Here is a 25,271-nt window from a genome sequence, read left to right on the forward strand (position 1 = left end):
CCTGGCATAGGGACATGTTCCACCACACTTGTCTGGTTAGCTGCATGCTCCCAGGAAACAACCTGCTGCTGTCTACATCATCACCACATGTGAATAAAAGAAAGAAAGACAGCAAGAAAGAAAGAGAGAAAGAAAGAGAGAAAGAGAGAAAGAAAGAGAGAAAGAAAGAAAGAGAGAAAGAAAAAAAAAAGAAGTAAAACGGCGGGAAAACTTGCATCAACACTGGCACTCTCCCTCCAGCAGGGGTAGACAAAATGCTCACAGGAGAGATCCAGATCTGACTTTGACCAACGTTAGAGAAAGGTGTGCACCGTTCCCGGAGGTACTGCAATACCGGGCTGATGCGTGGAGTGGACGGAGCAAGCCCCTGTTCCATCTCCCGATTCCAAAAATCAATTTAATATATGGTCCCCTGATAGGGGACGTATCAGATATTAAACTGATAAGAACAGATACTACACTTGATCTTAGCCAAAAGGCCGAGAAGCGATGGCGACTTGGCCCTTGCCCGGGGCCCCCCAGCCCGGACGGCACAGGGGGATTCAAAGGTGGGTGCAAAATTTCAAGCACAAGCAGACCCCCAAAAAACGGGCTGCTGCTTCCAGAGGGGAAATGTGCAATTTAAGCAGGAGAAAACAAAACAAAGCAAAAACACACACATAACACCAAAAACAAAACATAAACTGGCGGAGTGCGTCTTACAAATAGTCATGCCAAGCTGCTATGCTGTGCAAGGTGCCTTGGGTAACTACAACTGTGCCTCGCTGGCTGGCTGGCTAAGAAGGACCTGGCATAGGGACATGTTCCAGCACACTTGTCTGGTTAGCTGCATGCTCCCAGGAAACAACCTGCTGCTGTCTACATCATCACCTCATGTGAATAAAAGAAAGAAAGACAGCAAGAAAGAAAGAGAGAAAGAAAGAGAGAAAGAGAGAAAGAAAGAGAGAAAGAAAGAAAGAGAGAAAGAAAGAAAGAGAGAAAGAAAAAAAAAAGAAGTAAAACGGCGGGAAAACTTGCATCAACACTGGCACTCTCCCTCCAGCAGGGGTAGACAAAATGCTCACAGGAGAGATCCAGATCTGACTTTGACCAACGTTAGAGAAAGGTGTGCACCGTTCCCGGAGGTACTGCAATACCGGGCCGATGCGTGGAGTGGACGGAGCAAGCCCCTGTTCCATCTCCCGATTCCAAAAATCAATTTAATATATGGTCCCCTGATAGGGGACGTATCAGATATTAAACTGATGAGAACAGATACTACACTTGATCTTAGCTAAAAGGCCGAGAAGCGATGGCGACTTGGCCCTTGCCCGGGGCCCCCCAGCCCGGACGGCACAGGGGGATTCAAAGGTGGGTGCAAAATTTCAAGCACAAGCAGACCCCCAAAAAACGGGCTGCTGCTTCCAGAGGGGAAATGTGCAATTTAAGCAGGAGGAAACAAAACAAAGCAAAAACACACACATAACACCAAAAACAAAACATAAACTGGCGGAGTGCGTCTTACAAATAGTCATGCCAAGCTGCTATGCTGTGCAAGGTGCCTTGGGTAACTACAACTGTGCCTCGCTGGCTGGCTGGCTTGCTAAGAAGGTCCTGGCATAGGGACATGTTCCACCACACTTGTCTGGTTAGCTGCATGCTCCCAGGAAACAACCTGCTGCTGTCTACATCATCACCACATGTGAATAAAAGAAAGAAAGACAGCAAGAAAGAAAGAGAGAAAGAAAGAGAGAAAGAGAGAAAGAAAGAAAGAGAAAGAAAAAAAAAGAAGTAAAACGGCGGGAAAACTTGCATCAACACTGGCACTCTCCCTCCAGCAGGGGTAGACAAAATGCTAACAGGAGAGATCCAGATCTGACTTTGACCAACGTTAGAGAAAGGTGTGCACCGTTCCCAGAGGTACTGCAATACCGGGCCGATGCGTGGAGTGGACGGAGCAAGCCCCTGTTCCATCTCCCGATTCCAAAAATCAATTTAATATATGGTCCCCTGATAGGGGACGTATCAGATATTAAACTGATAAGAACAGATACTACACTTGATCTTAGCCAAAAGGCCGAGAAGCGATGGCGACTTGGCCCTTGCCCGGGGCCCCCCAGCCCGGACGGCACAGGGGGATTCAAAGGTGGGTGCAAAATTTCAAGCACAAGCAGACCCCCAAAAAAAATGGGCTGCTGCTTCCAGAGGGGAAATGTGCAATTTAAGCAGGAGAAAACAAAACAAAGCAAAAACACACACATAACACCAAAAACAAAACATAAACTGGCGGAGTGCGTCTTACAAATAGTCATGCCAAGCTGCTATGCTGTGCAAGGTGCCTTGGGTAACTACAACTGTGCCTCGCTGGCTGGCTGGCTTGCTAAGAAGGTCCTGGCATAGGGACATGTTCCACCACACTTGTCTGGTTAGCTGCATGCTCCCAGGAAACAACCTGCTGCTGTCTACATCATCACCACATGTGAATAAAAGAAAGAAAGACAGCAAGAAAGAAAGAGAGAAAGAAAGAGAGAAAGAGAGAAAGAAAGAGAGAAAGAAAGAAAGAGAGAAAGAAAAAAAAAAGAAGTAAAACGGCGGGAAAACTTGCATCAACACTGGCACTCTCCCTCCAGCAGGGGTAGACAAAATGCTCACAGGAGAGATCCAGATCTGACTTTGACCAACGTTAGAGAAAGGTGTGCACCGTTCCCGGAGGTACTGCAATACCGGGCCGATGCGTGGAGTGGACGGAGCAAGCCCCTGTTCCATCTCCCGATTCCAAAAATCAATTTAATATATGGTCCCCTGATAGGGGACGTATCAGATATTAAACTGATAAGAACAGATACTACACTTGATCTTAGCCAAAAGGCCGAGAAGCGATGGCGACTTGGCCCTTGCCCGGGGCCCCCCAGCCCGGACGGCACAGGGGGATTCAAAGGTGGGTGCAAAATTCCAAGCACAAGCAGACCCCCAAAAAACAGGCTGCTGCTTCCAGAGGGGAAATGTGCAATTTAAGCAGGAGGAAACAAAACAAAGCAATAACACACACATAACACCAAAAACAAAACATAAACTGGCAGAGTGCGTCTTACAAATAGTCATGCCAAGCTGCTATGCTGTGCAAGGTGCCTTGGGTAACTACAACTGTGCCTCGCTGGCTGGCTGGCTTGCTAAGAAGGTCCTGGCATAGGGACATGTTCCACCACACTTGTCTGGTTAGCTGCATGCTCCCAGGAAACAACCTGCTGCTGTCTACATCATCACCACATGTGAATAAAAGAAAGAAAGACAGCAAGAAAGAAAGAGAGAAAGAAAGAGAGAAAGAGAGAAAGAAAGAGAGAAAGAAAGAAAGAGAGAAAGAAAAAAAAGAAGTAAAACGGCGGGAAAACTTGCATCAACACTGGCACTCTCCCTCCAGCAGGGGTAGACAAAATGCTCACAGGAGAGATCCAGATCTGACTTTGACCAACGTTAGAGAAAGGTGTGCACCGTTCCCGGAGGTACTGCAATACCGGGCCGATGCGTGGAGTGGACGGAGCAAGCCCCTGTTCCATCTCCCGATTCCAAAAATCAATTTAATATATGGTCCCCTGATAGGGGACGTATCAGATATTAAACTGATAAGAACAGATACTACACTTGATCTTAGCCAAAAGGCCGAGAAGCGATGGCGACTTGGCCCTTGCCCGGGGCCCCCCAGCCCGGACGGCACAGGGGGATTCAAAGGTGGGTGCAAAATTCCAAGCACAAGCAGACCCCCAAAAAACGGGCTGCTGCTTCCAGAGGTGAAATGTGCAATTTAAGCAGGAGAAAACAAAACAAAGCAAAAACACACACATAACACCAAAAACAAAACATAAACTGGCGGAGTGCGTCTTACAAATAGTCATGCCAAGCTGCTATGCTGTGCAAGGTGCCTTGGGTAACTACAACTGTGCCTCGCTGGCTGGCTGGCTTGCTAAGAAGGTCCTGGCATAGGGACATGTTCCACCACACTTGTCTGGTTAGCTGCATGCTCCCAGGAAACAACCTGCTGCTGTCTACATCATCACCACATGTGAATAAAAGAAAGAAAGACAGCAAGAAAGAAAGAGAGAAAGAAAGAGAGAAAGAGAGAAAGAAAGAGAGAAAGAAAGAAAGAGAGAAAGAAAGAAAAAAAGAAGTAAAACGGCGGGAAAACTTGCATCAACACTGGCACTCTCCCTCCAGCAGGGGTAGACAAAATGCTCACAGGAGAGATCCAGATCTGACTTTGACCAACGTTAGAGAAAGGTGTGCACCGTTCCCAGAGGTACTGCAATACCGGGCCGATGCGTGGAGTGGACGGAGCAAGCCCCTGTTCCATCTCCCGATTCCAAAAATCAATTTAATATATGGTCCCCTGATAGGGGACGTATCAGATATTAAACTGATAAGAACAGATACTACACTTGATCTTAGACAAAAGGCCGAGAAGCGATGGCGACTTGGCCCTTGCCCGGGGCCCCCCAGCCCGGACGGCACAGGGGGATTCAAAGGTGGGTGCAAAATTCCAAGCACAAGCAGACCCCCAAAAAACGGGCTGCTGCTTCCAGAGGGGAAATGTGCAATTTAAGCAGGAGGAAACAAAACAAATCAAAAACACACACATAACACCAAAAACAAAACATAAACTGGCGGAGTGCGTCTTACAAATAGTCATGCCAAGCTGCTATGCTGTGCAAGGTGCCTTGGGTAACTACAACTGTGCCTCGCTGGCTGGCTGGCTTGCTAAGAAGGTCCTGGCATAGGGACATGTTCCACCACACTTGTCTGGTTAGCTGCATGCTCCCAGGGAACAACCTGCTGCTGTCTACATCATCACCACATGTGAATAAAAGAAAGAAAGACAGCAAGAAAGAAAGAGAGAAAGAAAGAGAGAAAGAGAGAAAGAAAGAGAGAAAGAAAGAAAGAAAGATAGAAAGAAAAAAAAAGAAGTAAAACGGCGGGAAAACTTGCATCAACACTGGCACTCTCCCTCCAGCAGGGGTAGACAAAATGCTCACAGGAGAGATCCAGATCTGACTTTGACCAACGTTAGAGAAAGGTGTGCACCGTTCCCGGAGGTACTGCAATACCGGGCCGATGCGTGGAGTGGACGGAGCAAGCCCCTGTTCCATCTCCCGATTCCAAAAATCAATTTAATATATGGTCCCCTGATAGGGGACGTATCAGATATTAAACTGATAAGAACAGATACTACACTTGATCTTAGCCAAAAGGCCGAGAAGCGATGGCGACTTGGCCCTTGCCCGGGGCCCCCCAGCCCGGACGGCACAGGGGGATTCAAAGGTGGGTGCAAAATTCCAAGCACAAGCAGACCCCCAAAAAACAGGCTGCTGCTTCCAGAGGGGAAATGTGCAATTTAAGCAGGAGGAAACAAAACAAAGCAATAACACACACATAACACCAAAAACAAAACATAAACTGGCAGAGTGCGTCTTACAAATAGTCATGCCAAGCTGCTATGCTGTGCAAGGTGCCTTGGGTAACTACAACTGTGCCTCGCTGGCTGGCTGGCTTGCTAAGAAGGTCCTGGCATAGGGACATGTTCCACCACACTTGTCTGGTTAGCTGCATGCTCCCAGGAAACAACCTGCTGCTGTCTACATCATCACCACATGTGAATAAAAGAAAGAAAGACAGCAAGAAAGAAAGAGAGAAAGAAAGAGAGAAAGAGAGAAAGAAAGAGAGAAAGAAAGAAAGAGAGAAAGAAAAAAAAAGAAGTAAAACGGCGGGAAAACTTGCATCAACACTGGCACTCTCCCTCCAGCAGGGGTAGACAAAATGCTCACAGGAGAGATCCAGATCTGACTTTGACCAACGTTAGAGATAGGTGTGCACCGTTCCCGGAGGTACTGCAATACCGGGCCGATGCGTGGAGTGGACGGAGCAAGCCCCTGTTCCATCTCCCGATTCCAAAAATCAATTTAATATATGGTCCCCTGATAGGGGACGTATCAGATATTAAACTGATAAGAACAGGTACTACACTTGATCTTAGCCAAAAGGCCGAGAAGCGATGGCGACTTGGCCCTTGCCCGGGGCCCCCCAGCCCGGACGGCACAGGGGGATTCAAAGGTGGGTGCAAAATTCCAAGCACAAGCAGACCCCCAAAAAACGGGCTGCTGCTTCCAGAGGGGAAATGTGCAATTTAAGCAGGAGGAAACAAAACAAAGCAAAAACACACACATAACACCAAAAACAAAACATAAACTGGCGGAGTGCGTCTTACAAATAGTCATGCCAAGCTGCTATGCTGTGCAAGGTGCCTTGGGTAACTACAACTGTGCCTCGCTGGCTGGTTGGCTTGCTAAGAAGGTCCTGGCATAGGGACATGTTCCACCACACTTGTCTGGTTAGCTGCATGCTCCCAGGAAACAACCTGCTGCTGTCTACATCATCACCACATGTGAATAAAAGAAAGAAAGACAGCAAGAAAGAAAGAGAGAAAGAAAGAGAGAAAGAGAGAAAGAAAGAGAGAAAGAAAAAAAAAAGAAGTAAAACGGCGGGAAAACTTGCATCAACACTGGCACTCTCCCTCCAGCAGGGGTAGACAAAATGCTCACAGGAGAGATCCAGATCTGACTTTGACCAACGTTAGAGAAAGGTGTGCACCGTTCCCGGAGGTACTGCAATACCGGGCCGATGCGTGGAGTGGACGGAGCAAGCCCCTGTTCCATCTCCCGATTCCAAAAATCAATTTAATATATGGTCCCCTGATAGGGGACGTATCAGATATTAAACTGATAAGAACAGATACTCTTTTATTGAGATTTTACATTTTTTACATTTACACCCATTCGTTTTTTTCATTCATTTTACATTTCTTTTAAAGATGACATTCATGCATACAGACATACATTTTGTTTTAAAAGCATTTAAAATACATTTAAAAACACCAAGACAATTGTGCTTTGTACATGGTTAAAACAGACACAGATTAAAATCAACATGAAAAAAACCTGTGCTGCTTTAAAAGTGACTGGAAAAAAAGAACCATCTATAAAAAACCAGTGTTTGTGAGGGCCGGGGAGTGCTCTCTAAAAAAGTTCAAAAGTGAACATAAAACTAGATCTAAAACAGGGACAGGGGAAAAGGGACAGTGTATAGAACAGTGAGTTAAAATTCTAAAATTTTAAAACACTTAAAATGTAACTTTTAATAGTTTACATTAAAAATCTTAAAGATACATAAAACAAAACAAAACAAAATCAAATAAAACATTCAACGTAAATCAAATAAAAGTCCATAAAACTGAAACAAAAAGACTACATAAAACCAGGGCACCGTTGAAAAAACGGTCATGCCAGCTAAAAAGGGCGGAATGCTGGCATGACAAAATAAATAAAAGGCTTAGCGGTGCCCCGTAGTCCCGCTCCTAGGAGCTAGCGGTTCCAGTTTTTTCCTTTATTCCATCTTCACGTCCTGAAGTCCGGCGATCCTCCACTCCGCGCAGGCCTTGTCCTTCCCGAGGGTCCGGATGTCCAGAATTACAAAGTCCTTGATAAGAGTTTGTGCCCTTCTGGTCGTGGTGATAGTGTCTAGCTCCTGCTTGTGATAGACACAGACGTTACGGCCTTCCCACAGGATCTGCTTGACAACATTGATGACACGCCAAACGCACTTAGCTGTGCTGGTATCGATTCCTCCCGCAGGCCCATAGAGCACAGTCTCAGCGGTCATCTTGGCCGTGTCAGCAAACCTGTTTAGGAAGACAGAGACAGAGAGCCAGACACTGCCAGCCACATCACACTCCCAGAAGATATGGGCTGGTGTTTCTCTCTTGCGGCACTTTGCATAGGGGCATGTTTCTACTTGGGCTAGTCCCCTCCTGAACATGAACGCTCGAGTGGGGAGTGCACTGTGGACGGTGTTCCATGCTATATCCTTCTGGACATTACTGAGGCAGCTGTGAGACACATTCTCCCAGATTTTTTGGCTTTGGGTGAGGGAGAAAGTAGCTACTTTTTCAATTTCCTGGGAACCGGCAAGATATTTAGTTACAGCCTTGTATTCCCAGGAGGCCAATTTTGCTTTATCTAAGCCCAATTTATATATAGTGTCCCTTAAGGTTCTATAATACAATGGGGGGTCCCAGGAGTACGGCACGGTGTTATCAATAGTGCAGAGGCCCAAGGCCCTGAGACAGGTGGCAAAATAGAAACGATTCATGTAACATACCTTCCTGTCCAGGGCCTGGATGTTCTTGATAGTTTGCGTGAGCCCCTGCACTCGGGTGAGCTGCACAACGTCCGGGACCCCCTTACCTCCCTTCTTGTCGGCTTTACTCAGGGTGGCTCGCTTTACCCTCTCCATCTTGCTGCCCTAGATAAAGCGGTGGATAATGCGGTCCACCACTTTTTTGGTGGTCCTGTCTGGGGGAAAGATTTTTCCTACATAAGAGAGGATGGGGAACAGTATAGACTTGGTTATTAATACTCTACCCGTCATTGTTAAGGATCTTGTGCTCCATCCGCCAATCTTTTTACGGACCTGGTTAATGGCCGCCGTCCAGCTCTGGGCCCCCGAGCTATTGTTCTCGAAAATGAGGCCCAGAATCTTGATTTTGTCCTTTTTGACAGGGTACATGTCCGACAGTTCCCTATCTACCTGCCAATTTTTAGACACGTAGACTTCGCTCTTGGACTTATTAATCACTGCCCCGGTCGCCGTGCAGTACTTCTCAAGGATATTACTAATCCGAGGTACCGACGATGTGTTGGTGCAAATGAGTGACACATCGTCCATATATGCTGTTGTTTTGACCTGGACCCTGTTGGATCCAGGCAGCTGGAAACCAGTTATATTGGTATCCCTACGAATTGCCTGCAGGAGGGGTTCAATGCACACGACATATAGCAGTGGGGATAGTGGGCAACCCTGTCTGACCCCTGACTGGATAGATATTTTACCAGTCAGGTGCCTGTTCACCAAGACTCGGGTACTAATGTTTGTATATATGGTTTTAACCCACTCCCTAAGTCCAGGAGCGAATTTCATCTGGTCCATCACTTTGTACATATATTCATGGCTTACCCTATCGAACGCCTTCTCCTGGTCAAGGTTGAACAGGCAGAGGGGATGGTTCCGTTCTCTAGAATAAGCCAGAATGTCCCTTGTTAACATTAAAATATCCGTGATGGACCTCCCTGGGACGCCACAAGCCTGGTCGGGGCCAATGACCAAAGGGAGGTGTACTTGTAGCCGGAGCATCAGAGCTTTGGCTAGTATCTTGTAATCCACGCAAAGGAGGCTGATTGGGCGCCAATTCCGTAGATCTTTAACTTCCCCTTTCTTATGAAGGAGAGTAATTACACTCTCCCGCATAGAAGGGCCCAACCGCTTCTCCCTGTAGACCGCTCTGTAGACCTCCGCTAAATGGACTTTTAGCATGTCCCAAAAAAGATGGTAATACTCACCCGGGATGCCATCTGGACCTGGCGTCTTACCGGTGTTCATGGTCTTAACCGCCTGGGTGAGCTCCTCCAGCGTGAGTTCTGGGTCCTTCTCCTCCTCCTCGTCGTCCCGCACTGAGTCAGGCTCCAACTGGCTCAGGAACCACTCTATCAGGGTGTCATCTGTAGCTTTGATGTTATATAGGTCCCTATAGAAGTTCTCTACCACTTTTTTCACTCCCTCACTATCCTCTACTATCCTCCCCCTGCTGTCGAGCATGGAGGACATCAAGTGCCGCTTCTCCCTCGTTTTCTGGAAGAAGAAGCGAGTACACTTTTCGTCTTCCTCCATTTTTTGCACTTTTGCATTGTGCATGACCTTTCGTTATTCCTCCCTACAAAGCACTGAAAGATCTAGCTTGGTCTGGGCTATCTCGTCGCTTACAGGGAACCCCCGAAGCTGAAGCAGGCTCAGATGCTGGAGGGCAGCATTCAGGTGTTTATATTTGGCCCTCCTTTCTTTTGCTTTCCTCTTGCCTGCTGCTATGAAATAACCCTTAGTTCTGATTTTGACCATCTCCCACCACTCTATAGGGGAGTTGAATAGGTCACGCAAAGTGGTCCACTCAACAAGCCTGCTCTTATAGGCTGCAGCTATGGAGGGGTCATCGAGTAAGGAGGTGTTTAATTTCCAAACCCCTGACCCCATCTGGGAGGTCTGAGGGACCTGCAATGTTACCAGAGAAGAAGACGGCCTGGGTGTCTACTGCCGTCTTCGTAAGGGAGCTGGTATGCAGGACGAGATCTATACGGGAGAAGGAGGTCCCAGATGAGCTCACCCAGGTAAAGGGAGGCACCAGGTCCTTACCTGCATCACACAGGGAGAAATCAGATATTACGGAGGACAAAACTCTACTAGAGCGGTCGTTGCGTGGCCTGCTCCGGTCTACGTCCCTCAGAGCACAATTGAAGTCACCTGACACGATGACGGGTACGTTCCTCAGCAGGAGTGGACGCAGCTGTGGAAAAAATTGAACTCTTTCGTTTTGGTTAGTGGGTGCGTAGACATTGACCAGTCTGAGGGGAGTGTTGTTGTATGTCACATCCACGCTCAGAATTCTACCAGGTTCTACCTCCCTGCTGCTGCGGGAGGTAATAAATGGGTTTTTAAACAGGATACCTACTCCGTCGGCTCTGGCTATGTTGGAGCCCGACCAGAAGGAGTCCCCCAGGGTCCAACTCTCCTTCAGGTCCCTATAATCAGGGCTCGACGAAATACCACACTCCTGCAGAAAGATGAGATCTGCTTTCAAGTTAGCTAGATAGTTTAGTACATCAAATCTTTTTTGTGTCTCCCTGATGCTCCTGACATTAACAGACACACATATCAGGGCCATCAGGGTAGCTAACAAGAAAAGGAGTCGCTGCGTCCACCCCATAGCGACTATGATTGGGAGGTCGGGACACTCTTCCTACTCTTAGCTCTACGCTTGCTTCGAGGGGGCTTGGGCTTATTTGCAACTCCCATCACCCCTGAGAAGGTACTCACTGCTGCCTCGTCCAAGAAGGCACCGTCTTTATATGCACAGTACGTGGAGTTGTTGGGGCTATTCAACTCCCCACAAGGTAAGTCTGGTGGAACTTGCTCAGGGCCCCTCGGAACGTGTGGGTCAGCTTTGTCCTGGGGGGGGTTATGACAGACAGCATTCTTTGGCTGTTACCGTCTGTTGAATTGGAGCTGTTAGCAGACTTCTGGCTTACCGCGTCCAGGGGTATTCCCATGTCCTCCAGTGCTGTATCTAGGAGGACCTCTAGGGGGCCCCTGGTTTTGCCCATACAAGGGAGGGGGTCAAGGATGCTTTGAAGGGAGGCCCTTCGCTTGAAGAGGGTCATTGCTACAGAGGTACTGCTGGTCAGGGAAGGTGTTGACCCCGACCTCTCCCTCGGTGCATTAGTGAACACCTCTTCTGCGAGGTGTGCTAGGGTTTGTGCCAACGACTGGGAAGGCTGGCTGGGGATGCCCTGGCTGGCTGCTACCTGCCCACTAGGTGGCAGTGTAGCCGTCCCACTCGCCTCCGTCTCTGCCTGCGAGGTCAAGACTGGGGACTTTGTGTGGACATTAGCTGGTTTTGGATCTATGGGGGCCACCTGCAACTTGCTGTCTTTGATCCTGATCTTCTTTCTTTTCCCCCCCTCGTCTCTACCCTTTCTTTTCCCCACCCTCTGCTGGTTCTTCACTCCCTTCCCCTCCTTCTCACTCTCACTTTCACTGTCGCTTTTGCTTTCCTCCCCCACGGACTCAATCCTTATGGCGTCATAACGAGAGCCGAGGGGGAGTGCTGGCGCTGAGAGGGCCCTACTCAGGGGGGGGCCGCTGCTGGGTCCGGGCTCCCTCCCTGACTCGTGTTCTGCATCAGAGGAGCTACTGGAGGAGCTAGTGGAGTGGCTGTTGTACTCTCTCTCTGGGCTGGGGGAAGGGGTCCTCGTAAAACGGGACATGTCTCGGGGGCGGGGGGGTGAGGGGGTGCTGGTGATGATGGTGGTGCTGGAGTCTGGGTCTTGGATACTGTTGGTGGTGATGTGGACTGATCTTTGTTACTTGCTCCCTCTTCCTGCTCAGGCCTAGGCTTGTTCATGTTTGCCTTGCTGGCTCTGGCCATGTTGGCATAGGAAGAGGGGCAGTCCTTAAACAGGTGCCCCTTCTTTCCACACAAATTGCACTGCCTCTCTTCTCTGCAGTGGCTGGTCTCGTGGGGGGCGCCGCAGTTCCTGCACTTGACTACAGTACACGCGGCCGCCAGGTGTCCTAATTCCCCACATTTCCTGCAGAGTTTTGGCATCCCATTATAGAATACCAGCCCTCTGTTGGGCCCTAACACTATGGAGTTTGGAATGTGGCGGACGCCTCCAATGCCCGATGGATCAACATTAAGGCGTACCAGCCACTTTCTGGCTCCTGTCCAAACCCCATCTTCATCTGTAATTTTCCTCCCTTCTGATGACACCCTCCCATAGCGGTTAAGCCATGTTGTAATATCATAGTCGCTAACAGCCTCATTGAAAAATTGGACAGTAACAACTTTCATTTCTCTGTCTGTCAGTGCATCCACACAAAATTCTTTGTATGGAGCGAGATATTTATTCTCCCCCCAAAAGGACCACATTTCTTGTAACTTTTGGGGGTTCCTAAAACTGACCTCAAACACTTCCTTAAGCCCTGGCAATTTCACCAAACAATTCAAGTCAGAAGGGGAAAAACCCATACCCCTCTGAAGAATGGTCCGGCTGAACTCCAGTCTCGTCAGTCCTGGTTCCGTTTCATCTTGCTTGTTTCTTGTGAAGCGCACCGCATTGTGCCTCCTGGTTTCCTGGGTTGGCCGGAACGCCATCCTTCAGCTGGCTCCTCCGATTGGGGTGGGAGAAGCCTCTGGACGTCCGGGTTGTCTCTCTCTACGGAAAAGAGACAACGTAAGCAGCAAATCTGGGCAGTTGAAGGAACTATTACTTTAGTCCCTGAGGAGATGGTCGCCTCGCAAGAGGGACCCCCTCCCCAGGTGAACGGTGTCCTTCCCTGGCGGAGTAGGGGGCGCTGCTTGGCACCGAGACCACGTAGGAAGAATCGTGGCTGTGACGCCTCCTCGGGGTCCGGGGCCGCCCTCTGCTCCTCCCAGATGGCGCCCTCTGCTGGGCGCCTGCTGCTCTCTCGGTCTGGATCTCGATTACAATCAAGGGCTGGGGATGAGGTCGTCTAGGTCATCAAAGGGTCCTCAAAGGTCGTCTGGATGGTAGGTCCTCCTTCTCTCTAACTCCAGGAACGTCTGGAAAAGCCGGAACCGCCTGAAAAAGAAAAAAACGGGAACCGCCTGAAAAAGAAAAAACTGCTCTCAACAGTCAACAAAATCTTGAAAGACCCTCGGCCTGGATTGGGCAAGCCAAAACCAGACTGAGCATTAGTCTTCCAAAAAGTTGCCGAGCTGAAGAAAGCCAGTCAAAAATAAAAAAAATTCTGTTCCTCTTCACCCGAACAAACCTCTCACAGACCCTCGGAGGGAGCGGGCAATGCCACTACCCTCTAAACCTTAGTCTTAGAAAGATTTATTCGAACTGAAGAGAAGCCAGAGTATATGGCTGGCTAAGAAGGACCTGGCATAGGGACATGTTCCACCACACTTGTCTGGTTAGCTGCATGCTCCCAGGAAACAAACTGCTGCTGTCTACATCATCACCACATGTGAATAAAAGAAAGAAAGACAGCAAGAAAGAAAGAGAGAAAGAAAGAGAAAGAAAGAAAGAGAGAAAGAAAAAAAGAAGTAAAACGGCGGGAAAACTTGCATCAACACTGGCACTCTCCCTCCAGCAGGGGTAGACAAAATGCTCACAGGAGAGATCCAGATCTGACTTTGACCAACGTTAGAGAAAGGTGTGCACCGTTCCCGGAGGTACTGCAATACCGGGCCGATGCGTGGAGTGGACGGAGCAAGCCCCTGTTCCATCTCCCGATTCCAAAAATCAATTTAATATATGGTCCCCTGATAGGGGACGTATCAGATATTAAACTGATAAGAACAGATACTACACTTGATCTTAGCCAAAAGGCCGAGAAGCGATGGCGACTTGGCCCTTGCCCGGGGCCCCCCAGCCCGGACGGCACAGGGGGATTCAAAGGTGGGTGCAAAATTCCAAGCACAAGCAGACCCCTAAAAAACGGGCTGCTGCTTCCAGAGGGGAAATGTGCAATTTAAGCAGGAGGAAACAAAACAAAGCAAAAACACACACATAACACCAAAAACAAAACATAAACTGGCGGAGTGCGTCTTACAAATAGTCATGCCAAGCTGCTATGCTGTGCAAGGTGCCTTGGGTAACTACAACTGTGCCTCGCTGGCTGGCTGGCTTGCTAAGAAGGTCCTGGCATAGGGACATGTTCCACCACACTTGTCTGGTTAGCTGCATGCTCCCAGGAAACAACCTGCTGCTGTCTACATCATCACCACATGTGAATAAAAGAAAGAAAGACAGCAAGAAAGAAAGAGAGAAAGAAAGAGAGAAAGAGAGAAAGAAAGAGAGAAAGAAAGAAAGAGAGAAAGAAAAAAAAAGAAGTAAAACGGCGGGAAAACTTGCATCAACACTGGCACTCTCCCTCCAGCAGGGGTAGACAAAATGCTCACAGGAGAGATCCAGATCTGACTTTGACCAACGTTAGAGAAAGGTGTGCACCGTTCCCGGAGGTACTGCAATACCGGGCCGATGCGTGGAGTGGACGGAGCAAGCCCCTGTTCCATCTCCCGATTCCAAAAATCAATTTAATATATGGTCCCCTGATAGGGGACGTATCAGATATTAAACTGATAAGAACAGATACTACACTTGATCTTAGCCAAAAGGCCGAGAAGCGATGGCGACTTGGCCCTTGCCCGGGGCCCCCCAGCCCGGACGGCACAGGGGGATTCAAAGGTGGGTGCAAAATTCCAAGCACAAGCAGACCCCCAAAAAACGGGCTGCTGCTTCCAGAGGGGAAATGTGCAATTTAAGCAGGAGGAAACAAAACAAAGCAAAAACACACACATAACACCAAAAACAAAACATAAACTGGCGGAGTGCGTCTTACAAATAGTCATGCCAAGCTGCTATGCTGTGCAAGGTGCCTTGGGTAACTACAACTGTGCCTCGCTGGCTGGCTGGCTTGCTAAGAAGGTCCTGGCATAGGGACATGTTCCACCACACTTGTCTGGTTAGCTGCATGCTCCCAGGAAACAACCTGCTGCTGTCTACATCATCACCACATGTGAATAAAAGAAAGAAAGACAGCAAGAAAGAAAGAGAGAAAGAAAGAGAGAAAGAGAGAAAGAAAGAGAGAAAGAAAGAAAGAGAGAAAGAAAAAAAAAGAAGTAAAACGGCGGGAAAACTTGCATCAACACTGGCACTCTCCCTCCAGCAGGGGTAGACAAAATGCTCACAGGAGAGATCCAGATCTGACTTTGACCAACGTTAGAGAAAGGTGTGCACCGTTCCCGGAGGTACTGCAATACCGGGCCGATGCGTGGAGTGGACAGAGCAAGCCCCTGTTCCATCTCCCGATTCCAAAAATCAATTTAATATATGGTCCCCTGATAGGGGACGTATCAGATATTAAACTGATAAGAACAGATACGAGAAAGAGAGAAAGAAAGAGAGAAAGAGATTTTACATTTTTTACATTTACACCCATTCGTTTTTTTCATTCATTTTACATTTCTTTTAAAGATGACATTCATGCATACAGACATACATTTTGTTTTAAAAGCATTTAAAATACATTTAAAAACACCAAGACAATTGTGCTTTGTACATGGTTAAAACAGACACAGATTAAAATCAACATGAAAAAAACCTGTGCTGCTTTAAAAGTGACTGGAAAAAAAGAACCATCTATAAAAAACCAGTGTTTGTGAGGGCCGGGGAGTGCTCTCTAAAAAAGTTCAAAAGTGAACAAAAAACTAGATCTAAAACAGGGACAGGGGAAAAGGGACAGTGTATAGAACAGTGAGTTAAAATTCTAAAATTTTAAAACACTTAAAATGTAACTTTTAATAGTTTACATTAAAAATCTTAAAGATACATAAAACAAAACAAAACAAAATCAAATAAAACATTCAACGTAAATCAAATAAAAGTCAATAAAACTGAAACAAAAAGACTACATAAAACCAGGGCACCGTTGAAAAAACGGTCATGCCAGCTAAAAAGGGCGGAATGCTGGCATGACAAAATAAATAAAAGGCTTAGCGGTGCCCCGTAGTCCCGCTCCTAGGAGCTAGCGGTTCCAGTTTTTTCCTTTATTCCATCTTCACGTCCTGAAGTCCGGCGATCCTCCACTCCGCGCAGGCCTTGTCCTTCCCGAGGGTCCGGATGTCCAGAATTACAAAGTCCTTGATAAGAGTTTGTGCCCTTCTGGTCGTGGTGATAGTGTCTAGCTCCTGCTTGTGATAGACACAGACGTTACGGCCTTCCCACAGGATCTGCTTGACAACATTGATGACACGCCAAACGCACTTAGCTGTGCTGGTATCGATTCCTCCCGCAGGCCCATAGAGCACAGTCTCAGCGGTCATCTTGGCCGTGTCAGCAAACCTGTTTAGGAAGACAGAGACAGAGAGCCAGACACTGCCAGCCACATCACACTCCCAGAAGATATGGGCTGGTGTTTCTCTCTTGCGGCACTTTGCATAGGGGCATGTTTCTACTTGGGCTAGTCCCCTCCTGAACATGAACGCTCGAGTGGGGAGTGCACTGTGGACGGTGTTCCATGCTATATCCTTCTGGACATTACTGAGGCAGCTGTGAGACACATTCTCCCAGATTTTTTGGCTTTGGGTGAGGGAGAAAGTAGCTACTTTTTCAATTTCCTGGGAACCGGCAAGATATTTAGTTACAGCCTTGTATTCCCAGGAGGCCAATTTTGCTTTATCTGAGCCCAATTTATATATAGTGTCCCATAAGGTTCTATAATACAATGGGGGGTCCCAGGAGTACGGCACGGTGTTATCAATAGTGCAGAGGCCCAAGGCCCTGAGACAGGTGGCAAAATAGAAACGATTCATGTAACATACCTTCCTGTCCAGGGCCTGGATGTTCTTGATAGTTTGCGTGAGCCCCTGCACTCGGGTGAGCTGCACAACGTCCGGGACCCCCTTACCTCCCTTCTTGTCGGCTTTACTCAGGGTGGCTCGCTTTACCCTCTCCATCTTGCTGCCCCAGATAAAGCGGTGGATAATGCGGTCCACCACTTTTTTGGTGGTCCTGTCTGGGGGAAAGATTTTTCCTACATAAGAGAGGATAGGGAACAGTATAGACTTGGTTATTAATACTCTACCCGTCATTGTTAAGGATCTTGTGCTCCATCCGCCAATCTTTTTACGGACCTGGTTAATGGCCGCCGTCCAGCTCTGGGCCCCCGAGCTATTGTTCTCGAAAATGAGGCCCAGAATCTTGATTTTGTCCTTTTTGACAGGGTACATGTCCGACAGTTCCCTATCTACCTGCCAATTTTTAGACACGTAGACTTCGCTCTTGGACTTATTAATCACTGCCCCGGTCGCCGTGCAGTACTTCTCAAGGATATTACTAATCCGAGGTACCGACGATGTGTTGGTGCAAATGAGTGACACATCGTCCATATATGCTGTTGTTTTGACCTGGACCCTGTTGGATCCAGGCAGCTGGAAACCAGTTATATTGGTATCCCTACGAATTGCCTGCAGGAGGGGTTCAATGCACACGACATATAGCAGTGGGGATAGTGGGCAACCCTGTCTGACCCCTGACTGGATAGATATTTTACCAGTCAGGTGCCTGTTCACCAAGACTCGGGTACTAATGTTTGTATATATGGTTTTAACCCACTCCCTAAGTCCAGGAGCGAATTTCATCTGGTCCATCACTTTGTACATATATTCATGGCTTACCCTATCGAACGCCTTCTCCTGGTCAAGGTTGAACAGGCAGAGGGGATGGTTCCGTTCTCTAGAATAAGCCAGAATGTCCCTTGTTAACATTAAAATATCCGTGATGGACCTCCCTGGGACGCCACAAGCCTGGTCGGGGCCAATGACCAAAGGGAGGTGTACTTGTAGCCGGAGCATCAGAGCTTTGGCTAGTATCTTGTAATCCACGCAAAGGAGGCTGATTGGGCGCCAATTCCGTAGATCTTTAACTTCCCCTTTCTTATGAAGGAGAGTAATTACACTCTCCCGCATAGAAGGGCCCAACCGCTTCTCCCTGTAGACCGCTCTGTAGACCTCCGCTAAATGGACTTTTAGCATGTCCCAAAAAAGATGGTAATACTCACCCGGGATGCCATCTGGACCTGGCGTCTTACCGGTGTTCATGGTCTTAACCGCCTGGGTGAGCTCCTCCAGCGTGAGTTCTGGGTCCTTCTCCTCCTCCTCGTCGTCCCGCACTGAGTCAGGCTCCAACTGGCTCAGGAACCACTCTATCAGGGTGTCATCTGTAGCTTTGATGTTATATAGGTCCCTATAGAAGTTCTCTACCACTTTTTTCACTCCCTCACTATCCTCTACTATCCTCCCCCTGCTGTCGAGCATGGAGGACATCAAGTGCCGCTTCTCCCTCGTTTTCTGGAAGAAGAAGCGAGTACACTTTTCGTCTTCCTCCATTTTTTGCACTTTTGCATTGTGCATGACCTTTCGTTGTTCCTCCCTACAAAGCACTGAAAGATCTAGCTTGGTCTGGGCTATCTCGTCGCTTACAGGGAACCCCCGAAGCTGAAGCAGGCTCAGATGCTGGAGGGCAGCATTCAGGTGTTTATATTTGGCCCTCCTTTCTTTTGCTTTCCTCTTGCCTGCTGCTATGAAATAACCCTTAGTTCTGATTTTGACCATCTCCCACCACTCTATAGGGGAGTTGAATAGGTCACGCAAAGTGGTCCACTCAACAAGCCTGCTCTTATAGGCTGCAGCTATGGAGGGGTCATCGAGTAAGGAGGTGTTTAATTTCCAAACCCCTGACCCCATCTGGGAGGTCTGAGGGACCTGCAATGTTACCAGAGAAGAAGACGGCCTGGGTGTCTACTGCCGTCTTCGTAAGGGAGCTGGTATGCAGGACGAGATCTATACGGGAGAAGGAGGTCCCAGATGAGCTCACCCAGGTAAAGGGAGGCACCAGGTCCTTACCTGCATCACACAGGGAGAAATCAGATATTACGGAGGACAAAACTCTACTAGAGCGGTCGTTGCGTGGCCTGCTCCGGTCTACGTCCCTCAGAGCACAATTGAAGTCACCTGACACGATGACGGGTACGTTCCTCAGCAGGAGTGGACGCAGCTGTGGAAAAAATTGAACTCTTTCGTTTTGGTTAGTGGGTGCGTAGACATTGACCAGTCTGAGGGGAGTGTTGTTGTATGTCACATCCACGCTCAGAATTCTACCAGGTTCTACCTCCCTGCTGCTGCGGGAGGTAATAAATGGGTTTTTAAACAGGATACCTACTCCGTCGGCTCTGGCTATGTTGGAGCCCGACCAGAAGGAGTCCCCCAGGGTCCAACTCTCCTTCAGGTCCCTATAATCAGGGCTCGACGAAATACCACACTCCTGCAGAAAGATGAGATCTGCTTTCAAGTTAGCTAGATAGTTTAGTACATCAAATCTTTTTTGTGTCTCCCTGATGCTCCTGACATTAAGACACACATATCAGGGCCATCAGGGTAGCTAACAAGAAAAGGAGTCGCTGCGTCCACCCCATAGCGACTATGATTGGGAGGTCGGGACACTCTTCCTACTCTTAGCTCTACGCTTGCTTCGAGGGGGCTTGGGCTTATTTGCAACTCCCATCACCCCTGAGAAGGTACTCACTGCTGCCTCGTCCAAGAAGGCACCGTCTTTATATGCACAGTACGTGGAGTTGTTGGGGCTATTCAACTCCCCACAAGGTAAGTCTGGTGGAACTTGCTCAGGGCCCCTCGGAACGTGTGGGTCAGCTTTGTCCTGGGGGGGGGGTTATGACAGACAGCATTCTTTGGCTGTTACCGTCTGTTGAATTGGAGCTGTTAGCAGACTTCTGGCTTACCGCGTCCAGGGGTATTCCCATGTCCTCCAGTGCTGTATCTAGGAGGACCTCTAGGGGGCCCCTGGTTTTGCCCATACAAGGGAGGGGGTCAAGGATGCTTTGAAGGGAGGCCCTTCGCTTGAAGAGGGTCATTGCTACAGAGGTACTGCTGGTCAGGGAAGGTGTTGACCCCGACCTCTCCCTCGGTGCATTAGTGAACACCTCTTCTGCGAGGTGTGCTAGGGTTTGTGCCAACGACTGGGAAGGCTGGCTGGGGATGCCCTGGCTGGCTGCTACCTGCCCACTAGGTGGCAGTGTAGCCGTCCCACTCGCCTCCGTCTCTGCCTGCGAGGGCAAGACTGGGGACTTTGTGTGGACATTAGCTGGTTTTGGATCTATGGGGGCCACCTGCAACTTGCTGTCTTTGATCCTGATCTTCTTTCTATTCCCCCCCTCGTCTCTACCCTTTCTTTTCCCCACCCTCTGCTGGTTCTTCACTCCCTTCCCCTCCTTCTCACTCTCACTTTCACTGTCGCTTTTGCTTTCCTCCCCCACGGACTCAATCCTTATGGCGTCATAACGAGAGCCGAGGGGGAGTGCTGGCGCTGAGAGGGCCCTACTCAGGGGGGGGCCGCTGCTGGGTCCGGGCTCCCTCCCTGACTCGTGTTCTGCATCAGAGGAGCTACTGGAGGAGCTAGTGGAGTGGCTGTTGTACTCTCTCTCTGGGCTGGGGGAAGGGGTCCTCGTAAAACGGGACATGTCTCGGGGGCGGGGGGGTGAGGGGGTGCTGGTGATGATGGTGGTGCTGGAGTCTGGGTCTTGGATACTGTTGGTGGTGATGTGGACTGATCTTTGTTACTTGCTCCCTCTTCCTGCTCAGGCCTAGGCTTGTTCATGTTTGCCTTGCTGGCTCTGGCCATGTTGGCATAGGAAGAGGGGCAGTCCTTAAACAGGTGCCCCTTCTTTCCACACAAATTGCACTGCCTCTCTTCTCTGCAGTGGCTGGTCTCGTGGGGGGCGCCGCAGTTCCTGCACTTGACTACAGTACACGCGGCCGCCAGGTGTCCTAATTCCCCACATTTCCTGCAGAGTTTTGGCATCCCATTATAGAATACCAGCCCTCTGTTGGGCCCTAACACTATGGAGTTTGGAATGTGGCGGACGCCTCCAATGCCCGATGGATCAACATTAAGGCGTACCAGCCACTTTCTGGCTCCTGTCCAAACCCCATCTTCATCTGTAATTTTCCTCCCTTCTGATGACACCCTCCCATAGCGGTTAAGCCATGTTGTAATATCATAGTCGCTAACAGCCTCATTGAAAAATTGGACAGTAACAACTTTCATTTCTCTGTCTGTCAGTGCATCCACACAAAATTCTTTGTATGGAGCGAGATATTTATTCTCCCCCCAAAAGGACCACATTTCTTGTAACTTTTGGGGGTTCCTAAAACTGACCTCAAACACTTCCTTAAGCCCTGGCAATTTCACCAAACAATTCAAGTCAGAAGGGGAAAAACCCATACCCCTCTGAAGAATGGTCCGGCTGAACTCCAGTCTCGTCAGTCCTGGTTCCGTTTCATCTTGCTTGTTTCTTATGAAGCGCACCGCATTGTGCCTCCTGGTTTCCTGGGTTGGCCGGAACGCCATCCTTCAGCTGGCTCCTCCGATTGGGGTGGGAGAAGCCTCTGGACATCCGGGTTGTCTCTCTCTACGGAAAAGAGACAACGTAAGCAGCAAATCTGGGCAGTTGAAGGAACTATTACTTTAGTCCCTGAGGAGATGGTCGCCTCGCAAGAGGGACCCCCTCCCCAGGTGAACGGTGTCCTTCCCTGGCGGAGTAGGGGGCGCTGCTTGGCACCGAGACCACGTAGGAAGAATCGTGGCTGTGACGCCTCCTCGGGGTCCGGGGCCGCCCTCTGCTCCTCCCAGATGGCGCCCTCTGCTGGGCGCCTGCTGCTCTCTCGGTCTGGATCTCGATTACAATCAAGGGCTGGGGATGAGGTCGTCTAGGTCATCAAAGGGTCCTCAAAGGTCGTCTGGATGGTAGGTCCTCCTTCTCTCTAACTCCAGGAACGTCTGGAAAAGCCGGAACCGCCTGAAAAAGAAAAAAACGGGAACCGCCTGAAAAAGAAAAAACTGCTCTCAACAGTCAACAAAATCTTGAAAGACCCTCGGCCTGGATTGGGCAAGCCAAAACCAGACTGAGCATTAGTCTTCCAAAAAGTTGCCGAGCTGAAGAAAGCCAGTCAAAAATAAAAAAAATTCTGTTCCTCCTCACCCGAACAAACCTCTCACAGACCCTCGGAGGGAGCGGGCAATGCCACTACCCTCTAAACCTTAGTCTTAGAAAGATTTATTCGAACTGAAGAGAAGCCAGAGTATATGGCTGGCTAAGAAGGACCTGGCATAGGGACATGTTCCACCACACTTGTCTGGTTAGCTGCATGCTCCCAGGAAACAAACTGCTGCTGTCTACATCATCACCACATGTGAATAAAAGAAAGAAAGACAGCAAGAAAGAAAGAGAGAAAGAAAGAGAAAGAAAGAAAGAGAGAAAGAAAAAAAAAGAAGTAAAACGGCGGGAAAACTTGCATCAACACTGGCACTCTCCCTCCAGCAGGGGTAGACAAAATGCTCACAGGAGAGATCCAGATCTGACTTTGACCAACGTTAGAGAAAGGTGTGCACCGTTCCCGGAGGTACTGCAATACCGGGCCAATGCGTGGAGTGGACGGAGCAAGCCCCTGTTCCATCTCCCGATTCCAAAAATCAATTTAATATATGGTCCCCTGATAGGGGACGTATCAGATATTAAACTGATAAGAACAGATACTACACTTGATCTTAGCCAAAAGGCCGAGAAGCGATGGCGACTTGGCCCTTGCCCGGGGCCCCCCAGCCCGGACGGCACAGGGGGATTCAAAGGTGGGTGCAAAATTCCAAGCACAAGCAGACCCCTAAAAAACGGGCTGCTGCTTCCAGAGGGGAAATGTGCAATTTAAGCAGGAGGAAACAAAACAAAGCAAAAACACACACATAACACCAAAAACAAAACATAAACTGGCGGAGTGCGTCTTACAAATAGTCATGCCAAGCTGCTATGCTGTGCAAGGTGCCTTGGGTAACTACAACTGTGCCTCGCTGGCTGGCTGGCTTGCTAAGAAGGTCCTGGCATAGGGACATGTTCCACCACACTTGTCTGGTTAGCTGCATGCTCCCAGGAAACAACCTGCTGCTGTCTACATCATCACCACATGTGAATAAAAGAAAGAAAGACAGCAAGAAAGAAAGAGAGAAAGAAAGAGAGAAAGAGAGAAAGAAAGAGAGAAAGAAAGAAAGAGAGAAAGAAAAAAAAAGAAGTAAAACGGCGGGAAAACTTGCATCAACACTGGCACTCTCCCTCCAGCAGGGGTAGACAAAATGCTCACAGGAGAGATCCAGATCTGACTTTGACCAACGTTAGAGAAAGGTGTGCACCGTTCCCGGAGGTACTGCAATACCGGGCCGATGCGTGGAGTGGACGGAGCAAGCCCCTGTTCCATCTCCCGATTCCAAAAATCAATTTAATATATGGTCCCCTGATAGGGGACGTATCAGATATTAAACTGATAAGAACAGATACTACACTTGATCTTAGCCAAAAGGCCGAGAAGCGATGGCGACTTGGCCCTTGCCCGGGGCCCCCCAGCCCGGACGGCACAGGGGGATTCAAAGGTGGGTGCAAAATTCCAAGCACAAGCAGACCCCCAAAAAACGGGCTGCTGCTTCCAGAGGGGAAATGTGCAATTTAAGCAGGAGGAAACAAAACAAAGCAAAAACACACACATAACACCAAAAACAAAACATAAACTGGCGGAGTGCGTCTTACAAATAGTCATGCCAAGCTGCTATGCTGTGCAAGGTGCCTTGGGTAACTACAACTGTGCCTCGCTGGCTGGCTGGCTTGCTAAGAAGGTCCTGGCATAGGGACATGTTCCACCACACTTGTCTGGTTAGCTGCATGCTCCCAGGAAACAACCTGCTGCTGTCTACATCATCACCACATGTGAATAAAAGAAAGAAAGACAGCAAGAAAGAAAGAGAGAAAGAAAGAGAGAAAGAGAGAAAGAAAGAGAGAAAGAAAGAAAGAGAGAAAGAAAAAAAAAAGAAGTAAAACGGCGGGAAAACTTGCATCAACACTGGCACTCTCCCTCCAGCAGGGGTAGACAAAATGCTCACAGGAGAGATCCAGATCTGACTTTGACCAACGTTAGAGAAAGGTGTGCACCGTTCCCGGAGGTACTGCAATACCGGGCCGATGCGTGGAGTGGACGGAGCAAGCCCCTGTTCCATCTCCCGATTCCAAAAATCAATTTAATATATGGTCCCCTGATAGGGGACGTATCAGATATTAAACTGATAAGAACAGATACTACACTTGATCTTAGCCAAAAGGCCGAGAAGCGATGGCGACTTGGCCCTTGCCCGGGGCCCCCCAGCCCGGACGGCACAGGGGGATTCAAAGGTGGGTGCAAAATTCCAAGCACAAGCAGACCCCCAAAAAACGGGCTGCTGCTTCCAGAGGGGAAATGTGCAATTTAAGCAGGAGGAAACAAAACAAAGCAAAAACACACACATAACACCAAAAACAAAACATAAACTGGCGGAGTGCGTCTTACAAATAGTCATGCCAAGCTGCTATGCTGTGCAAGGTGCCTTGGGTAACTACAACTGTGCCTCGCTGGCTGGCTGGCTTGCTAAGAAGGTCCTGGCATAGGGACATGTTCCACCACACTTGTCTGGTTAGCTGCATGCTCCCAGGAAACAACCTGCTGCTGTCTACATCATCACCACATGTGAATAAAAGAAAGAAAGACAGCAAGAAAGAAAGAGAGAAAGAAAGAGAGAAAGAGAGAAAGAAAGAGAGAAAGAAAGAAAGAGAGAAAGAAAAAAAAAGAAGTAAAACGGCGGGAAAACTTGCATCAACACTGGCACTCTCCCTCCAGCAGGGGTAGACAAAATGCTCACAGGAGAGATCCAGATCTGACTTTGACCAACGTTAGAGAAAGGTGTGAACCGTTCCCGGAGGTACTGCAATACCGGGCCGATGCGTGGAGTGGACGGAGCAAGCCCCTGTTCCATCTCCCGATTCCAAAAATCAATTTAATATATGGTCCCCTGATAGGGGACGTATCAGATATTAAACTGATAAGAACAGATACTACACTTGATCTTAGCCAAAAGGCCGAGAAGCGATGGCGACTTGGCCCTTGCCCGGGGCCCCCCAGCCCGGACGGCACAGGGGGATTCAAAGGTGGGTGCAAAATTTAAAGCACAAGCAGACCCCAAAAA

The 25,271-nt window shown here is 48.8% G+C and overlaps 15 non-coding genes and 1 pseudogene across 15 annotated transcripts; all 16 read right to left on the bottom strand.

The window, feature by feature from the left end:
- Window positions 1-300: 300 nt before the first annotated feature.
- On the bottom strand, window positions 301-491 carry LOC131738240 (U2 spliceosomal RNA). Its single transcript, XR_009329804.1, has one exon. It is a non-coding gene; the product is annotated as a U2 spliceosomal RNA (small nuclear RNA).
- Window positions 492-1,102: 611 nt separating this feature from the next.
- LOC131738331 (U2 spliceosomal RNA) lies at window positions 1,103-1,293 on the bottom strand. Its single transcript, XR_009329895.1, has one exon. It is a non-coding gene; the product is annotated as a U2 spliceosomal RNA (small nuclear RNA).
- Window positions 1,294-1,877: 584 nt separating this feature from the next.
- LOC131739307 (U2 spliceosomal RNA) lies at window positions 1,878-2,068 on the bottom strand. Its single transcript, XR_009330475.1, has one exon. It is a non-coding gene; the product is annotated as a U2 spliceosomal RNA (small nuclear RNA).
- A 601-nt stretch (window positions 2,069-2,669) lies between these two features.
- On the bottom strand, window positions 2,670-2,860 carry LOC131739183 (U2 spliceosomal RNA). The gene has a single exon (XR_009330350.1). It is a non-coding gene; the product is annotated as a U2 spliceosomal RNA (small nuclear RNA).
- A 597-nt stretch (window positions 2,861-3,457) lies between these two features.
- On the bottom strand, window positions 3,458-3,648 carry LOC131739194 (U2 spliceosomal RNA). Its single transcript, XR_009330361.1, has one exon. It is a non-coding gene; the product is annotated as a U2 spliceosomal RNA (small nuclear RNA).
- A 600-nt stretch (window positions 3,649-4,248) lies between these two features.
- LOC131738340 (U2 spliceosomal RNA) lies at window positions 4,249-4,439 on the bottom strand. Its single transcript, XR_009329904.1, has one exon. It is a non-coding gene; the product is annotated as a U2 spliceosomal RNA (small nuclear RNA).
- A 602-nt stretch (window positions 4,440-5,041) lies between these two features.
- Window positions 5,042-5,232, bottom strand: LOC131739205 (U2 spliceosomal RNA). Its single transcript, XR_009330372.1, has one exon. It is a non-coding gene; the product is annotated as a U2 spliceosomal RNA (small nuclear RNA).
- A 598-nt stretch (window positions 5,233-5,830) lies between these two features.
- LOC131738239 (U2 spliceosomal RNA) lies at window positions 5,831-6,021 on the bottom strand. Its single transcript, XR_009329803.1, has one exon. It is a non-coding gene; the product is annotated as a U2 spliceosomal RNA (small nuclear RNA).
- Window positions 6,022-6,604: 583 nt separating this feature from the next.
- On the bottom strand, window positions 6,605-6,774 carry LOC131738398 (U2 spliceosomal RNA; annotated as a pseudogene).
- A 7,038-nt stretch (window positions 6,775-13,812) lies between these two features.
- Window positions 13,813-14,003, bottom strand: LOC131739215 (U2 spliceosomal RNA). Its single transcript, XR_009330382.1, has one exon. It is a non-coding gene; the product is annotated as a U2 spliceosomal RNA (small nuclear RNA).
- Window positions 14,004-14,601: 598 nt separating this feature from the next.
- On the bottom strand, window positions 14,602-14,792 carry LOC131739226 (U2 spliceosomal RNA). The gene has a single exon (XR_009330393.1). It is a non-coding gene; the product is annotated as a U2 spliceosomal RNA (small nuclear RNA).
- A 598-nt stretch (window positions 14,793-15,390) lies between these two features.
- Window positions 15,391-15,577, bottom strand: LOC131738433 (U2 spliceosomal RNA). The gene has a single exon (XR_009329960.1). It is a non-coding gene; the product is annotated as a U2 spliceosomal RNA (small nuclear RNA).
- A 7,040-nt stretch (window positions 15,578-22,617) lies between these two features.
- On the bottom strand, window positions 22,618-22,808 carry LOC131739257 (U2 spliceosomal RNA). The gene has a single exon (XR_009330425.1). It is a non-coding gene; the product is annotated as a U2 spliceosomal RNA (small nuclear RNA).
- A 598-nt stretch (window positions 22,809-23,406) lies between these two features.
- On the bottom strand, window positions 23,407-23,597 carry LOC131739237 (U2 spliceosomal RNA). Its single transcript, XR_009330404.1, has one exon. It is a non-coding gene; the product is annotated as a U2 spliceosomal RNA (small nuclear RNA).
- Window positions 23,598-24,196: 599 nt separating this feature from the next.
- LOC131739248 (U2 spliceosomal RNA) lies at window positions 24,197-24,387 on the bottom strand. The gene has a single exon (XR_009330416.1). It is a non-coding gene; the product is annotated as a U2 spliceosomal RNA (small nuclear RNA).
- A 598-nt stretch (window positions 24,388-24,985) lies between these two features.
- LOC131738286 (U2 spliceosomal RNA) lies at window positions 24,986-25,176 on the bottom strand. Its single transcript, XR_009329850.1, has one exon. It is a non-coding gene; the product is annotated as a U2 spliceosomal RNA (small nuclear RNA).
- Window positions 25,177-25,271: the final 95 nt, after the last annotated feature.

The sequence above is a fragment of the Acipenser ruthenus genome, chromosome 10 (genome assembly GCF_902713425.1).
Source record: "Acipenser ruthenus chromosome 10, fAciRut3.2 maternal haplotype, whole genome shotgun sequence".
In the NCBI taxonomy this organism is placed as follows: Eukaryota; Metazoa; Chordata; class Actinopteri; order Acipenseriformes; family Acipenseridae; genus Acipenser; species Acipenser ruthenus.